Source organism: Phaenicophaeus curvirostris, chromosome 1 (assembly GCF_032191515.1).
Source record: "Phaenicophaeus curvirostris isolate KB17595 chromosome 1, BPBGC_Pcur_1.0, whole genome shotgun sequence".
Classification (NCBI taxonomy): domain Eukaryota; kingdom Metazoa; phylum Chordata; class Aves; order Cuculiformes; family Cuculidae; genus Phaenicophaeus; species Phaenicophaeus curvirostris.
Window position 1 is genome coordinate 169,690,919 of NC_091392.1, and position 18,238 is coordinate 169,709,156.

The 18,238-nt window shown below is 37.5% G+C and overlaps 1 protein-coding gene and 1 pseudogene across 6 annotated transcripts in view; one reads left to right on the top strand and one right to left on the bottom strand.

The window, feature by feature from the left end:
* The window catches only part of PCDH9 (protocadherin 9), a 685,460-nt gene that overhangs the window by 60,238 nt on the left and 606,984 nt on the right, over positions 1–18,238 (top strand). The gene's annotated exons all lie outside the window — the stretch shown is intronic.
* Positions 1–18,238, bottom strand: part of LOC138716670 (cyclin-A2 pseudogene) — a 30,638-nt pseudogene that overhangs the window by 4,064 nt on the left and 8,336 nt on the right.

Consider the following 18,238-nt stretch of genomic DNA (forward strand, 5'->3'; position numbering starts at 1 on the left):
AGAGAAACTACTTAGTGGTAAGTTGTATTACTGAATCAGGCAGCTTCCCAAGGAAAGATGACAGATTTATATTGCTTGTGGCATTTGAAAGTGAGCGGCGCACAACACATGAAATAAGTTAAGAGGTATCTCACAATCTCTAGCAGAATGACAGATTAGATGAACATCTCTAGATAGAAGTCACTATCCAGAAAAAGATTTAAATAATTTCCATAATAGCTTAAATAAATGCAACAGAAACAAAGTGCATTAACTTTTATTTGAGATTGTAAAAACAAAGAAAAACAATAACCCCCCCCCCCAACTCTTTTCCTGTTCATCTTGCAGAAATTATCTTCCTTCTGTGAACCATAGTTTTGCATGTATTGCTTAACTTTTATAATCCTTGCTCGGTTTATGGTCTTATAATGATCTGTATTCAGTTGCCTGCTGCAAGACATATACTGTAAAAATATGCATTTTTAGAGCACCAGGTGACTGAAAATACCTTGCATAATTTTATTTTACAAAACTAAATTCATATGTACTGTGTTCTAGCTAATGCCAAACCGTGTCTTACACTGGCTCTTGCTCCATGGGAGTAGGATACTTTTCAATATAATTACACATTTCATAATCTGGGCTTTCATTTTAACCAGTTTTATGCATCTGCTTTGTGTCTTTTAATGAATACTTTGTCCAGAATGTCATACACCCCCAAGTGAATTAAATTCTCCATAGTCTGAAGCATTTACTTTTAAAAATATTTCATATGCAGCTGCCTGCTAACATACATAGAAAATCTCCATGTGAAGCTATCAAGTATAAATAAAGCACTTAAAAACTTCAAGACATCACACGATTTTGCATTGAGGACTGTTTAAAGCTTTAGGCACTTACGTAACTTAATTTTTATACAAGGGAAGAAAGAGATTTAAGTATTCAGAAGAAGATGAAGTCAGAGAATGCTGTGCCAGGTGTTTCAGCTGTAGGAAAGCTTAAAGCATGGAAGGAGCAACGTAGCAGCAAAGCAGACCTACTGAATAATTCATCACTGTCTTACACACTTCTGCTGCTGTACCATTATTTAGGAAAGAATATTATATTGTTATTGATTACAGCACTTGCTGACATGTTTCATTTACTGGGAGGTATGTGGTCACGCTTCATATTTCCAACACTTACATCGGCAGAGAAACTTATGTATGCGCTCGGTTAAAATTTAAGAGGCTGGATGTTACACACACATACACAGAAGCACAAACACGCACACTCACTCAGCATTTATCCTTAACACTCCCAGTCTGGGCAGGAAGAACTTGCTTCATGTGTCAGAGGAAGAATCTTCCTACTGTTTTCAAAGTGGTGAAAAACATTTTGCAAGGGAGTGTAAGTGGCTTTGCCTTAACCATAACGCTGCTGAGAAAGCAACTCCTTCGTTATAACGTGGAGCAGAGCACAGAGCACTGCAGGAGCATGAGGAAAAGGATCGAGACGTGTATTCTGCTACAGGAGCTGGCCCTGCTCTGCCATGACCATGGGCAGTGCCACTCACACAAGCCAAACCCCAAAGGGGCCCTTTGCTTAGGCTGCTGCAGTGCTGATACAAATAAACTCCTGCCTGTAGCTGGCTAAAGGCCAGAGGAACTTGTTGGCCGTTGCAACTAGTAGCTGTTATGTGAACAATGAAATGAAATCGTGTTCCTTACAGGCTTGTAAAGAAATATAGATGTGTATGCATACATATCTATATAAAGGGAATGGAAATCTATGTTGAATATTGAGAGTAGCGTATACAAATATAGATATATGCCATTATTCCTGCTTTAATATTTATACTGGAGTGTTGGTGAGATGTTTCATTTTTAAACTTCTGAAACAGTGAAGGATATTTTTCCTCAGTTAAGGAGAGGGCAAAGGAAGAAACAAAGCAGAAACGTTTTTGTAATTTTTTTGCTGTTGTTATTTAAGGGAAATCTGGTATAGATCAAAAAAAACATCATGGCAAAATCTAGATTGTCTAGAAACGGTATTGAGAAGATCTCAAGTGTCTGTGGTGAGCTTTCTCTCTAATGTTGAGCTTGTAGGGGATCCTGTGCCAAATTCTGAACAGCGCTGGAAGCTGACAGAGGAAAAATTGCTTGTATCCTGAAGGAAACCCTTTGCTTACCTCTTTTTGCGTGTCCAAAACTGTAAATAAAATCAAACAAAAAAAGACTATAAGCAGACTAGAACGGACCCTGAATCCTTTACTAAAAGAGTAACCATATTCCCTTCCTCGTTTTTAAAATCCACTTGATGGAAATAAAATTTATTTTATACCAGGATTAATCCATACTAAGATACTGATCTGTTGCAGAAAATGGTTGCCCTCTCAATAATTTCAAAAGGGTCAGGTCTCAGTCCTACTGTCTAGTTTTCTCAGGTAGCAAGCAGTGATTAGATTCATCAATATTTGTTTTGTAAACATTTCCTTCTGCTCAGGTTTTGGAAGACCCAGTTCACATTTAGCAGGTTCAGAAATGTAGCAGATGACAAATTCCCCCAGCCCATCAGTCATACATACACAACATATCCCTGCTTGATCTATACAAACTGATTGTGCATAGCTAGGGTATTTTTAACTGAATACTAATTGAGGACTGCTCAGTAGAATATTTGGCAATATGACTAGCAAGTGATATTTGCAGATTTGTTGTTTTGTTTCTCTCTCTCTCTCTCTTTCCTTCTTTGCCAGGATAAGAATTAAGGGGACAGATAATATTTGGTTTTGTAGATTTTTTATATTACTCCTTAAAACTGAGAGGGCAAGACTGAAGGAGAGGGGAGTGTTTGGCAGAAAAAAATTAAATAGATTCCTCAAGGTTTGTCTTTGCAGTGACTTTATGGATATCAGTTCAATATCCAAATAGACATTTGTGAAAATAATTTCACGAAACTATTTTTCAAATTTTTTTTCCTTTCCTATGGCAAATATGGATGCATGTTGCAGATTTAGAAATAGGTGCTTTGAGGTTTTGATGCTTTTGCATCAAAGACTTCTCTTACTTCCACATAGTTATTGTGATTTACCTAGAAGAATTCCATACATTGATTTAGTCAGTGTTTTAATTCTTGGCAGCTTTAGTCAGTCTTTCAATTCTTGTTAACTAGTTAAAATGAAAAGCAAGAAATCTCTGAAACTAATCAAGAATCTTAAAAGGTACAGTTTAGTCATTATTTATTGTCTAGAGCTTTTAGTATGTCTGATTCGTTTTCAAGATAAGTGCCAAAAAAAAGGGAATGCAATGTATCTTTTACAAAATGCTCAGCAAAACTCAAAATAATATGGTAGTGATTAGTGCAGAGCAATGCTTACAGTAATCATATAGTGCCAGTAATTATACTTCGGATCCACTATAAAAACAAGCTGTTCCTGATGTGCTCCTCAAAAGTAGGACAAAATGTTCTCCATTAGTCTGTTGCTACTTAACATCTTTCTGTACGTCACATCTTAATTTTCCTCTCATGCCATCTGCAGAAAAGCATGTCTCTCAACCTTCTAGATCTTAGGATGGCAATATTCAGAGCTGTAAGAGGAATGAGGCCATGCGAGAAGAGAATCTTGTCATGCTGTTATTGTAGAGGCTTTTAAAAATATACAGAAAAAGAACAAAGTTGCCAGCACTAATTTTTATCTTCAGTAAAGTAACTATGTCATTATTCACATATAAAGTCAAATATAAATTCACATATAAAATTAAAATATAAATCATATTCTGTGAAATTAATCTAATTTTGCTGCCAAACGATAGGAATGTTTACATCTTTAATCTTGGCCTTGCTCATTAAGTTTTAGGGCAATGTGAGAACAGAATACATTTTGGGAACTTTTTCTAGAAATGAAAATATTTCATAAATAATTACATGTAGAAAACTTGCTCATTCTGAAATATATTCTTGTATGTGTTTATATCTTGTGTTCCACAAAGAGGGCTCGCCCTAGGTAAGGAACATCATGGAGCAATCTGACAATCTGGCATACACTGTCTTGCCAGCACATCCTCTGCAACAGAATGCTCATGAGATGAGCCTGGACCCAGGTGTCCTGTTGGACTGATATCATGGTGCTGAGCATCACACCAGCCTTGGATATCTCCAAGGGCTGCCTTGTACATTTTCAGCTGCTTTTATAGCAGGTGAACAAAGAGCAGGAGCATGTTTCTGCTGCAGGACAGCACTGGGACTTCTCCGAACTGGTTGGTGATGAACCTGGAGAGGGAGAAGTGAGGGAAGTGCTTGAGTCATATACCTAAATTCATTGAGCAGAGGAGCACTTATGATCTAGTGACACAGTGAACGATGGCATTTTACTATAATATTTGTTAATTCCTGATCTGATAATGTTGTCCGTGCCCTAAAAACTAATTAATCTACACTGAACAATTTGGCTGAAGAAACTCAAGGTATTATTCTATGTATGAGAAACAGGGCTGATTTGGAAGAAATCAGAGACCTTAGTGGGACTCAAAACTGTGCAGTGTAATACAATAAGAAACCTGAAGCTTCACAGTGAGTTATAACTGCTGTGATTGCAAGAAAGCATCTATGGACAAAGAGGCAAGGCAGCTAGAAAACTTTGAATGCCTTTGCTGAGTTGAGAGAGGGCAAGAAATAATGGGAAATGCAACTAAGGTTCTTATGACAGGTTGAGATGTGGTATAATGTGAAGTCAGTGAAAACTGGTGGAGCAGAGCATTAAAAGAATGTCTCATTCACCACACATCCATATGTCAAGCGGCAAATCCCTGAGACTTTTAGCATGTACAGTATTCTACTTTGGCTCTTTTTCTTATTTCAAACACACTCACTTTCTCTCTCCCATGTGCCTTCAGTTTTCTTTTTACAGTGAGTTTCTTCTTTTGCTTAACAGTGAATATTTGATTAGCAGCCACTCAAGTATTATCCAACTTCTACTCCAGGTAGTAACAGTCTTTTTTCCCTTTTTCCACATCTTTCATACTGGCTTTTTATCCTTGGAGTTTTTATCAATGCTGCTTTTTTTTTTTTTGCAGCTCTCACTGGCATCACCACTTTCTTTTTCTTTCCTATTCCATTTTACTTTCCATTCTATATTTCATTTGGTACTGAAAGGGGAAGTTGGCAGGTATTGTATGCCAAAAACTAAAGAGCTGGAAACAAAGGGTTTTATAGAAGTGTATGGAATTATTTATTGTTGAAAAAATCTCAGTGATCTTTCAAAATTAATTGAAATACCTTCAGTACTGGAGGCCCAAATATCACAAGGTTGTGAAAGAGCTTAGCCTGAAGCAGACTGATGCCAACAGAAGGATCACAAGTGACTTATAGTCAATCGGTATTAGAGCTGATTGGAATCCATGACACTTCTGTGAAAAATATGTCCCTCTTTCTGGGATTAAACAGCCTTAATTTATATTTACAGTGTGAATATAGCTGCTGTTGCCATAGGATATGATTGCCTTTTATATTCTGCAATGTACTATGTCATGTACTATATTATATTATGTAGCATAGTTTTAAAGATTTTTCTGTTTTCCATTTTACAGTTAAGAACTGAGGCATACACTGCTTCTATGACTTGCTCAGGGTAACATGTTGAAGTCTGTTTCAGAGCAAGGACTTGAATTTCAATCTTGTGAGTCAGTGTTTTAGCACTCAAACAGTTGCCATTCTCTGACACTTCTATAGTAATCAAAGACCAGAAAGTGAAGAAGGGTAAAATGCTTATGGTATATCAATCTTTACATTGAACAAGAAACAGAGGGAATGAATTAACCTAAAAAAACCCATCCCTTCTAAAATGTTCTTATTCAATTGAAACTGGGCCAATTATGCACCCAGGGATTCAAGATTCATGGATTTAGGACAGCAGATACAAAGGTGCTTGGTTGTATGTCCTAGTGGCTGAGCAAATCCCCAGGGACACAGGAGCCTTAGAGATCTGCTTATTGCACTGTTCAGGCATTTTCTATTAGAAAGTGATTAGGTATAGGAAAAGAAAGGAAGAATAATGCAAACTAATTTTGTCCCCCCGCCCCCGCAGCCAGTCCCTGATATATGCTTAAAATACATCTTAGGGATAAATGTAAGGTTTATTCTGCATAATTTCTGTGGAAAGTAGGTATCTAAGACTGCCTAAATTAGAGGCTGTGGGCATACTCAGAACAAACGTCCAGAATGTAGTGGGGTATGCACTCACAGTACAGATAAGCCTGATCAATTTAGGCCTTTTCATCCTTTATGCAAATATTTTATTTTACATTTGGCTTAATGTAATCTATGGATTATTTGTGCTTGCTGTGCATAAAAGAGGTACAATTATGTGTATATGAGTGACAGATTTCTGCAGTTTACCGTTTTACTGTGTCTCTGAATATGATGGATAATGGGTGCAGAAAGATTGGCAATAGTATTGTCTTTTTATTTCATACACACAATATACACACATATGTCTTCATGGGCACTATTCCCACGTAAGAACTGTAGACCTATAGAGGAAAAATGTTACAGCTTTAAATTCCACTGTCTTATAATAAAGTAGACATGAAAATTAGGAGCTCTAACAAATGGGTTCATCAGCCTTATGTAAGTACTCAGTGCTGTTACAGAAAACAGAGTTTCCAGCTATGAGACAGTACATTTAGGAAATCTTTTTGTGATCACTGGTCTTTGAGAGGAATGGTATGTGTCAGGGAACTGAGACACAATCATATATGAACTTTACTCAGAAGACATTCATTTGCTGATTTGCTGATTAAAATACAGGCTAGTGGTTTTGGGGGGATTTTTTTTTTCTCCTTTTTCCTGTGAATTGTGGCAATGTTGGAATATTTATAGAATAAAATTGAACTGGTTGATTGGCCTTTCTCTTCCGCCACTATCTGCTATGTTTATTTATATTTGTGAAATGCTTTCTTCTATATTATTGTGGTTACTCCTTTAGCAAATTTCAGCATAAATTCCTTTGCCAGTATTCTTGAAAAGTTTTATTGCTACACTTCAACTTCTTCCTCCTCTTAAGAGTAAAATGTCAGTCATCTTGCTCCCAAAAATAAATGAGGTAGACGCCACTTCTTTCCTCATCCTCCCTTTAACAATATGCAACTCTGTTTTCTCTGAGAAAAAAAAATGCTGCTTTTTGAAGAACAGCTCTGTTTTGGAACATTTCATAAAGAATATAGTATCATGCATTTTATATATTTGGACAAAGTGCAACAGCATCTTGACTGACACAGTAAGGTTTTAAACAGTTACATGAGTAGATGTGCCTACATTTACATGCATCTGTAATTTTAAAGAGCCACACAGGATGCAAAAAAATGCTCAATGTCTGTTTCAAAACTACTAAATCGTATCATAGAATGATTTAGTGATTGATAGGAGTGGTTGGACTCGATGAAGATGTGGGTCTTTTCCAACCTAGTGATTCTGTGATTCTGTGACAGGATCATAGAATCAGACTCATAGAATCTTAGAATGACTTAAGCTGAAAAAGACCCTTAAGATGACTGAATCCAACTGTTAACTGCCAAGACTACCACTAAATCATGTCGCTAAGTATCTCATCTACACCTCTTTTAAATACCTACAGGGATGGTGACTCAACCACTTCCCTGGACAGCCTTGACAGCACTCCAGGGGAAGAAATTTGCTCTAATACCCAATCTAAACCTCCCCTGGCACAACTTGAGGCCATATCCTCTAATTTTATTGCTTTTTACATGGGAAGAGACCAACATCCACCTTGCTACAGCCTTGTTTCAGGTAGCTGTAGAAGCCATCAAATAAAAGTAAATAAAATAAAAATAAATAGAAAGCTAACACATGTTCTTTGTCCCTGAGGACAATCAGTATGTCCCAGTTTACATCCATGCAGATAGGCTGTCTTTCCAAAAATCAAGTTGACCACTGTCCTGTAGTTTGTGAACTGTCCCTGTTCCGGGGTAACCCCTCAACTATGCCATGGTGCAGCAGTAGTTGCATTAAAACTGATGAGGAGTGTGCTGCTAAACATACTGAATGTGCCTTAGTCCTATTTAGTTTATGAGACTGGATGAACCTTTCATTGGTATGGATCAAAAACAGTGTGAAAAGACACATTACATACTGAGAAATGAGGTACATATATTATTATAGTTTTTTGCCCACTACACTGAATCTCAGCAATATCCTATTTCCATGGTGCTTGATGTTTTGGGATTATATACCCAGAGGATGATAAACCTTAGGGATCATAATTCCCAGGGGAAGATGAACCCCAGGGATTAACTGTGGATATCCAGAAGTCGAAGTCTGTGGATGCAAACTCAGCTGAGGGCCAGGCCCAAAATGGCCCTTGGTTGCATGGTGAACCTGACTGACTCTAGTACACCAGGTATGTCTGGAAAGTTGTTATAGAATCATAGTATCATAGAATCACCAGGTTGGAGGAGACCCACTGGATCATCGAGTCCAACCATTCCTATCAAACACTAAACCATGCCCCTGAGCAACTCATCCACCTGTCTTTTAAACACCTCCAGGGAAGGTGAATCAACCACCTCGCTGGGCAGCCTGTTCCAGTGCCCAATGACCCTTTCTGTGAAGAATTTTTTCCTAATATCCAGCCTAAACCTCCCCTGGCAGAGCTTGAGGCCATTCCCTCTTGTCCTGTCCCCTGTCACTTGGAAGAAGAGGGCAGCACCCTCCTCTCCACAACTTCCTTTCAGGTAGTTGTAGAGAGCAATGAGGTCTCCCCTCAGCCTCCTCTTCTCCAGGCTAAACAACCCCAGCTCCCTCAGCCGTTTCTCATAAGACTTGTTCTCCAGCCCCTTCACCAGCTTTGTTGCTCTTCTCTGGACTCGCTCCAGAGCCTCAACATCCTTCTTGTGGTGAGGGGCCCAGAACTGAACACAGTATGCAAGGAGCAGTCTCACCAGTGCAGAGTACAGAGGGAGAATAACCTCCCTGGACCTGCTGGTCACGCCGTTTCTGATACAAGCCAAGATGCCATTGGCCTTCTTGGCCACCTGGGCACACTGCTGGCTTATGTTCAGTCAGCTGTCAACCAACACCCCCAGGTCCCTCTCCTCCAGGCAGCTTTCTAGCCAGACTTCTCCTAGTCTGTAGCACTGCATAGGGTTGTTGTGCCCTAAGTGCAGGACCCGGCATTTGGCCTTGTTGAAACTCATGCCATTGGACTCAGCCCAGCGGTCCAGCCTGTTCAGATCCCTTTGCAGAGCCTCCCTACCCTCCAGCAGATCGACACTTCCACCCAGCTTAGTGTCATCCGCAAACTTGCTAAGGGTGCACTCGATGCCTTCATCCAGGTCGTTGATAAAGACATTGAACAGGGCTGGACCCAGCACTGGGCCCTGGGGAACCCCAGTTGTAACTGGCCTCCAGCAAGTAGTCATATCTGAAGAATTAAAGCTAATATGCTTATTATGCACTGTCTGATCATTTTGCTTGTATTGGCAGGTCTAATTACAATAGTCACTGTTAAAAAACAGGTTTTTTTTCTTTAGCCATGTGTGTGCATGTAACTTAGGTGCATTGACTTGGTAGGAGGATTCAATGAGTGAAAAACAGTGAATAGCAATCAGATAGCTATCTATCTTCTCTATATAGTTTTTAGTTTTGAAACGGGAAAGTACTATTTAGTTTCAGACACTGAGATTTTTTCTCTAGTCTAATTGTATTCTTTTGTGGAGTACTATTTCTTTTTCAGAGGTATTCCCCATTTCTCAGTTTTCTTATCTTATATTACGAAAAATATCAGTATTACCAAAATATATTGCTGAATATTCCTATGTACTCATCGCTACTTCTTAAATATTACTGTCTGTCAAAATCCTTGTTAAAAAATTATTTTTGTGCATAAACACACGTGCATGTTCACATAGAAACATACTATATATCTTCCTCTTTCCTTCCCTCCCTTCTTTCCTGCCTTACTTTCTTCAGACATGACTGCTTGCAGATTGCTCTCCTGTCTTGCCATTCAGCAAGGACATCAATCATTTTGAAGATGAAGATATTTTCAGGAAAATGCTCAAGTCTTTTCATATTGAAAGAAGCTTGATTTAATCAGAGATTTGAAAACTTCTTTTATCTGTCCATGGACCATATGAATTTGACTGCCCTTATGTTGTCACTGTTAAATGAAAGCAAAAATATCTAGGTTTGTGAAAAAAAGCATTCTTTCAGTTTTGCTTTTTTAATCCATAAAGCTGTTTGAATGGCAAAACATGGCTTCAAATACTAAGGGTAGGTAGCCATGAGAATTACATTGTTAATTTTATCGTTTTAGAGAGAACCAGACCTGGAATTAATTTTGGTACTGGAACAGGGAATTTTTCTTGGGGTGGACTCTGCATCTGTATTAGGCCCTCTGAAAACACTCATTAATTCATTTTTGAACCTAGATGAGGGATGATACGCTCAGCCTGAAGGAAGCAGAATGTGTTTATTCCTTTTGTGTATTTGGTGTGCTCACTTTTCTTCTGAATGTGGCAGAGTCAAAGGAGGCAGACTCAGGAGCTTTATAAGCTCTGTGATATTGTGTGGCTCTTAAGTTTATCTCAGATCATATTTACATAAGCGTGCTTGATATTTATCAAGCAAACGTTTTACATTCATATCTTGGTTGAAAAGACAGAGGGTCTAACTGCTTCTGTAGAGGTGACATGATACTGTACAGTCAGTTACCTAACTCTGTCCTCATGTACAGTTCCTAGAAATGCTTCCATTATTGACATCTACATGTCTTTCTTCTTTTCTGACTAAACTGTTTCTAAAGTGAGATTCTTTACCTAACTAGCATAAAGTCACTCAGAAAAATACTTACAGAACCTTTAAAATGACGTCAAAAAAGGAACCCATGCAAATAAGTAGTATTTCCCCACAGCTATTGTATATTGTTGTCTTCTTGTTTTCTCCTTATGCTTCCAGACTAGAAACTCTTGAACTGTTTTTGTTGTAGCTGTTACAGTTGCTGTTGTTACAGTGAGCAATGATAAGAAATGATATCCACTGATTTGGAATAAAAGACCCCTCTGTGATTACAGATTCATGCAAACTAGTATTACGCTAAATTGAAGTCCTTACAATCATTTAATTTGTGGGATAACACAACATTTAGTAAAAGTCTTAGCCTTGTGACATTGAAGCCAGTTCACAGTCTCAGTGACTGTTTTGTGAACATGATCAACATTTACATATGTAATGAAGTATTATATAACTTCTACTGTGCTTTTTTTTGTTTTTTTTTTAAAAAAAAGTAGTAGTGGTGATAACTCATGACTGTTGTTGAAAGTCTATTTAAAAGCCATTATGAGCATTTTAATATCACAGTTATCACAGATTTTCTAGCTTCCTAAAGAAGCAAAGTCTACATGCTGCTTTCCTTAAGTCAATGAGAACTTTGCATTGATTTTGAAGGAAGAAAGATGAAGGCCTAAATGCAATATCTTGGATTGTGCTTTCTGTTTGTCAATGAAGATATTGACTTCTTTCATGGGAGGTACTGAAGGTCACTTTCCACATTTTACAAGTGACAAAAATCAAAGCTGAGAGGTTAAATGTCCTGTGTTTAGCCACAGGTAAAGAGCATGGAAGTACTAAGAGGTTCAGGGAGCTCCTGATGGTCAACTCTGAACTGAATTTTCCAGAAATTTGGCAGATACAGCAGGCAGCAGATGAGAAAGAAGGCATATACTGACTGAAAGGCCAGGGAAAAGCACAGTGATCCTTAGCATATCAAGAGATGCATGGGTTAAAAAAAGTCAAGAAAAATTTCCGTGTGTTGAAACTGCAGTATATTGTCTTCCTAATGGAGGCATGGAGGAACCCGTCAAAGCCAGGACTACAAGGGTGTGGGACCCCTGGCTGGGGATCCTGATCTTCATGTTTAGTACTTGATGAGGTTTGACAAGGTCGTGCATTGCTTCACTGACACAGTGGGAAGTAAAATTGCAGTGTGCAGATACAGAAGCACCAAGTGAGCCTGTCTGTCTGGTATACTGTGTTTAGGGAGGCTGAGATTGATTTAGCCAGGTTTCTCTAGATGACAAGGTAAGAGAAGGAGCTGAATGAGCAAGCTTGTGGCCCTTCTAACCTTAGAACATGATACCTTTTGCACTGATCAGCTTTTTCAGAAGGCCTCCCAACAAAAAAAAGAAAATGCCTGTATTATTAAATGATATAACCAGCAAGATGCACAGCACAGGATTGTGTTAGCTTTTTGCCTAGGAGACTTTTGCTGTGTGGAGTTTTTGTGGAAGAGAAAAGAGGAAGGAAGTGAAGGCTATTTAGCACAACCTAAATTGATACATTAAGTTTCATATTTCTGCTTTTCTTTCATAAGGGTTGTAGTTTACAGTAAAAATTATTTATCACATTAAAATAGATGTTAAGAATTACTTATGAAGAGCTAAAAAGAACATAGCGTGTTTGCTTTATATTTCCCAAGATGTGTGTAGCATCCCTGTTTACTTAGGAGAGGAAGGCATGTATGTTAAGAGTAGAAATTAGAAAGAGACAGGAAATGTCTATAATAGATCTCAAACTCTGCGAAAAGAGGTGTTTCAAACAAGAAAAATATCTGTTAGGCAATGGTTTTACAACTTCATTAGTAGAGAAAAGGAGAAAAAACTCTACAGAAATTACAATTATTTTTTTAAAAAATATTCTGAATAAACACTCATCAGCCATGAAGAAGTGTGATGCACATTTTATGTGTATATAGATATATATATCTATATATATCTGTATCCATGCATAACTATTTATAAATTCTTAGTATCCCTGAGAGCTACTGGGCTGCTGAGGACTTCTGTTAAAAAGATAGACTTGCATTTAAATGCTGATCTCAACTTTCCACTAGGGACCACTAAAAAGTCTTTCAGCAGAAAACGCTGGGATCAGCAAAACATGAAATCATTATAGCTGAAAACTTTCTAGACCCACTTTGTATTAAGCTTTTCAAAGGGACATTTGTTTAAGGATAAGGTAGTTTTATCCTGCTTCGAATGCTTAATCTTCTGCTGTGGCAGAAAGCCCATGTTCTCACGGCAAAGTCACTGAACTACAACTGAGACAAATACCTGTCCACACCTTCAAACCTGATACCCAACACATTTTTCTGTGATCTATCTCTTACAGATGTCTGCATCAGGAAACCTTGAAGTCTTTGTCTTGATTCTACAATTGTTTATATTATCATTTATCAAAACTGACCTGTCTTAACATAGGTGAGGGGGCAGCCAGGTGAGTGCCTTAGGGGATATGATAGTTTTTTTTCCTTCTTCAATTCCTTCACTACAGGTACAGTGAAGGTAGTACATCCATTTTCATGAAGTAAATAGGACTTCGGCTTCTCAGGGTCTTTTTGAATTGCATCATAAATTTGATCATACAATGATGTTATTTGCATGTGGCAGCTGAGTGAGGGGCTGGCATGAAGTGACCTGCAGCACTAGAGTCATCTGCTATTAAATACCTGAGTACATAGCTCCAGAAAGGAAGGAATATCTGCCTACCATAGATTCAGTTACAGGAAAATATTGAAGTACTCATGTTTATAGTAGAGATTTTTTTACTTGCACAATCTGAAGCACTATTGAGGAATTAGAGGGGAGCACAAAAGGGATCCCATACCAATGTAATCTTGTGGAAATTTGCATGAAGAATTGTATATTGTCTGGATGTTACCTGTAAACTGGTTTATTCTCCAGAAGCACGCTGGTCATCAGGATGATTTGTAGATCTGGGTGGTCCTTGTAGTCTTCAGCCTACAGAAGACAGAGAGAGTGCTGTGAAAAGGCAGTTGGTATGGTGATTTGTATTAGAATTTACAGAGATAAGAAAATATTCAGAAAATATATACTATGAAAATAAACATATTTAGAGTAATTCTGGTTTTTCCCCGGCATATATTTTTGGAGTTAGAGAAATATGAGTATGTGCTACACTTCCCTTTCACCTGGCAAGAGACAACTCCTGTCTTTTCTTCTTGCTCCTTCATAATTCCTGAAGAGGTAGCCAATTCCAAGGCACTTTTTTAATAAATCACTTCTGCATCTTTTTATACTATTATTTGCCTAAGCTATTAAGTTATTTAAATAAGGATTTTTTTTTTCTGTGTATATTTACCATATTCACCCATCTAATACTCAAAAAAAACCCAAACAAAACAAAGTCAAAATTGAAAACCACAGCAATCACAATGACATCATTAGCAAGCTGAATCTTGTTTCTTTCTTCTGAAGTAAGATAGGATAGACTTCTTCTGAAGTAAAAACTGTGAATAAGAATGACAGATACACTAAAGGGTTTGCTAAAAAAAGAGTGGTTGCATGTATGTGGTAAGCACAGATCACAAAGAATCAGTTATCTCATAATAGCCATACACAAGGTCTTTATTTTGTTCGTATACAAAACAAGACTAGGAATTCAACGTGTTGAGAGTATCAGAGCTGAACTTAGGTTTGGTTCCCTGTTTAATATCTCATGTATTAAAAATAGCAGCATAGAAGTGAAGCATTGTTTAAGCTACTCATTGACGCATGCCATGTATCAGAGTCTATAATTTGGCATCTGGGATATAGAAACTGTTCTCACTAGAAAGTTTGCTTATAATCCAGTGATAAATGGCACAAGAAGTGGCTTTTCCTGTAAGTGAAGGGTGGTCAAGGAAACCAGGAAATCCTTAGTATTTTCCTCTTTTTTACAATAACCATTAGTTCACTGAAGTATTCATAGGCCTGATGAATGCTGAACAGGAACATTGTGACAGAAAGTGTCCTGCTTGGTAATCCGAATGTGTGGAGGTAGATCACATCTCCTAAGCTGCTGAATTTTAGCTATATGTAGGGGGAATGTAACAAAACAATGTCCGCATGGCTTGTGCACTAGTATATAATTAGCCAAGTACTTAAGCTTTCCTTTTTATTTTTGATCTTTTACATGTGATAAGTAATGTTCTGTACATAAAAATGAGACAAAGTGCTCTCTACAATTCTGTCAGAGTATTTCCATTTATAGAGATGTCAGAGAGCTTTTTTGTTATAATTCTGAGGAACAGGAATGTCTAAGCCTCTGAACTGATTAACATCATGTGCATGCAAATCTAACACAAAAGAATCTATTTACAGCCTGACTTCACAGCAGATTGCTACCATTAAGCAAACACCTTTAAGTAGTTTGAAAAGTGATGATTTGTTATTTCCTTTGGGCTGCGTAACTCTTGCTTGTATATGGCTGCTTTTTTATCTCTTTTAATGATGTCCTTTGGCCTCACCATCACCACCATAGATGACATACAGGAAAAAAACATTTAAGGCATAGAATGTAAACCAACTACCTCATTTTATCTGTTGTTATCTAAGTTTTTACAGATGGCTGAAAGACAACCCATAGGATCTTAATTCAAATTAGAATTTCATTATGAATATGTCTGAATATGAAAAGAGTGTATAATCAAATACATCAGAATAAATTAGCAAAGAAAACTGTTTTGAAAAGGGTTTTAAAGAAAATTTCTGTTTAGCTGTCTCTGCTATACATATCTTATCAATTTAATGTTGGATCAATTAAATTTCTCCTGTATAGGTAAAAAATTATGTGTATTAACTAGCTTAGAGACAGCAAGAAAGGGAAAGCTGAATGAGCATGGAGTCTATTTTACAATCTCATGCCTAGAAGTGGTTATTTTGGGTCAAGGATATTATGAAGGAAAGAGCAAGCAAGGACAAACAAGGAAGCTTGTTTATTGCTCCTATGTTGTGCCTGATCTAAATTTGGCAGTTTTCAGGGAATTCAATCCTAGCACATTCGAAAGCAGTGCTGAATGAACGAAAGCATGTCTGGTAAAAGGCGGCTATATTGTTAGTTGATGTGAGGTATCATGGCTGCATTGGCATCTGTTAAAATACTGATGGAGAAATACAATGTTCTAGAAAACAGGCGCACATATGCATGTATATTATCTATACATATATCTTTATGCTAAGATATTTGTATTAATAGAGGGGAAGAGGTAGAGGGAATCAGATAAATGTTAACATTTATAATAGGGATGGAGAGGAAACCTACTCAAAAATAGCACAAAAATATTTTTATAGTTGAATGTAGCCTTAGAAATGGGAAAATAGACTGCTAAATGTTTCATAATGAATTTGTAAGTTAGTAGAAATTTCACAGTGAATTAGAAAGAAGATTATTTTTAGGACTCCACTCATAATTCATGTAAACTGCTTCCAAGCTATCCAAAACAATGTGTTGTGAGGAATTTTTTTATGTAAGAAAGAAACAATTTTTCTTACAATGACTTAAACCAATGACTCTCATTGAAGAGTTTTCTTGCTCTTATATATAAAAATGGCAGAACAAACAAAAAGTCAGAAAATGCAAGGAAAATATATATCATCAAATACATATCATCACCATCCTTAAGTTGATCATCATCGTTCAGATTATAATGATATGTTTCCTTGTGTGTCACCATTATGCCACTGACATAGTTGTGTTTTGATGGCTGATTTTGAGAATGTCCAGATGACAAAATATCATCATTGCAATACAGCAGTGTTATGGTGCTGCAAGTATAACATGATGCATGTCTGAAATAAGTTTATATAGCAGAATTGCTGTAAATTTGAAGTTCTAGGAGTAAATGGGAATACTTTGACATTGCAGTGATTGAATACTTACTTCCATGTTTTATTAGACTGCCATACCATTTAGAAGCCTTAGTCTTGGGGGTGGTTTCTGTTGCATTATACGTTATCCAAGCACCGAAATACTGTATCCAGTTCTGGGCTCCCCAGCACAAGAGAGACATGGATATAGAGTCCAGTGAAAGGCTACTAAGATGATGAAGGCATTTTAGCATCTCTCCTGTGAGGAAAGTCTGAGAGAGCTGGAACTGTTCATTCTGGAGAGAAGAGGCCTCGGTGCTAGGGGGGATCGGAACGGGACATACATGACAGGATAACAGACAAGACCATACTAAAGTGTGTTACGCGGCTGAACAGAAGGTGCAAACAAGAGGGAGCCAGGCTTTTTTTCAGTGATGCACAGTGACAGGCAAGAGGCAATGGACACAATCTGAAACAGAGGAGGTTGCTCCTGAACATGAAGAAACACTTTTTCACTGAGTGGGTGACCAAGCACTAGCACAGGTTGCCCAGCGAAGTTGTAAGTCTCCGTCCTTGGGGATATTCAAAAATCCATCTGGACATGGTCATGGGCAACCAGCTCAAGGCAGCTCTGCTTCAGCAAGAGTGTTGAACCAGATGACCTCCAGGGGTCCTTTCCAATCTCAAACATTCTATGATTCCATGAAACAGTGCTGCTAACCCATGAATTTTTGAAGGCTCAAAGCTTCCTTGGTGGTCCTGGACTTTTGTAACTGTAAGAAACGTGAGGGTAATGTCCTTTTGAATTTATCTACTAGAAGACTTTTTCAAACTCAAAGGTAATAAATGATTACCTTATGCTAATGTGTGAATTAGTCTTATAACAATTTATGTGCAGTGCAAACAGTATGTAAATGATAGTCACACTAACGTGCTACTTCCTCTTATGATAGAAGAAACAAACCAGATGAAAATGAAAACTAAAATTAGAGATTTCACGTGAATGAAAAACATTGCAAGACTGGAAGGAGCCAGCAATTCCATGAAGCATGTGAAATAGACAGAACTGAAATTCAAGCTAGCCTTTGCATGTGTTTAAACATTATTCTTCTTTAATTAAGAGGTCTGTTCCAGAAGATTGATGTAATTGAGACCATTGTAATAGGAAGATACAAAAACATTTTGTTCTGGAAAATATTGCTTGCATGTGTAAGAATTTTTTTTTGTCCCTCCAATACTTCTGCCCATGAAGTACTTTAAATTACAAAGTATTAATAGTATGATAGAAAGAGCAATCAGAAAGAGAAAAGCTTGTATGAGAAGCTGATATCACAGCTTTTTCAGGTATCTCTTGAAAAGGCTGAATATGGAAGAGAAGAGCAGGTGTTCATTTGAAATAAGGTCACCAACACATAGAATATCAGACACAGTTTTACTAAAATTGGGTCTGACTCATTTTGGAACAGTATGAAACATTTTTTTCTCAAAAGGATTTTTCTCCAAAAAAATCTGGTTGGTCAGTCTGCTTTTAGAACACCATATGAAGGAACGAGGACTTGAGAAGTGCTGTTATTAAGCCATTCAAGTTTCATTATAAAATGCTCTTTGCTTTTCCTGTC